Genomic DNA, 669 nt, shown 5'->3' on the forward strand with positions numbered 1-669 from the left:
GCCAGACCGGCCGGACCTTTTGAAACGAGATTGGGTCGCGAACCCTTGGGCCTGCTGCTGCTGCTGCTGCTGCTGCTGCTGCTGCTGCTGCTGCTGTTGCGGCTGCTGCACGGCGGGAAGCGGGCGGCCGGGCCCCCAGGAACAACTTTATAACTTCATCACCCACCCTTGCAGGGGGGGTAAGAGGGGGGTCAGCGCGACACAGGGGGCAGCCCAGAGAGGGTGGGCGGCGGGTGTCCCTACCCATAGGGATGACACCTGCGTAATTCTATTTCCTGTCCGGCAGCGGGGCGCCGCCGCCCACCCACTACCCCTTCCTTCCTTCCTGTCACCTAGCCAAAGGCCCTGTAGGAGGATCCTTCCGCCCACGAGCAGTGTGAGAGCAGTGTACCGTACCGTACAAGGGTGTTTCTTTGGCATGTGCTGTGCGGTTTTGCCTATCTTTCTCGGCCCGCTCGGCGCACCATATGGCCTGTGTGCGCCCCGAGAGGCGGGTGCGATACCGCAACACTTTTGAAACACCCGGTATATTCTGCTCTGGGACGGCGCGGGTGGCTGAAATCCACCCGCATGAGAGCAGCTGGTTGCTCTCTGCGCCCGCTGCTGCCGCGCCGAGTCCCCTCCGGTGCAGTGCGACAGTAGATCAGGCCTGGGCTCCAGCCTGGGCTC

This window comes from Frankliniella occidentalis, unplaced genomic scaffold (genome assembly GCF_000697945.3).
Source record: "Frankliniella occidentalis isolate FOCC.00 unplaced genomic scaffold, Focc_3.1 Scaffold702, whole genome shotgun sequence".
Taxonomy (NCBI): Eukaryota; Metazoa; Arthropoda; class Insecta; order Thysanoptera; family Thripidae; genus Frankliniella; species Frankliniella occidentalis.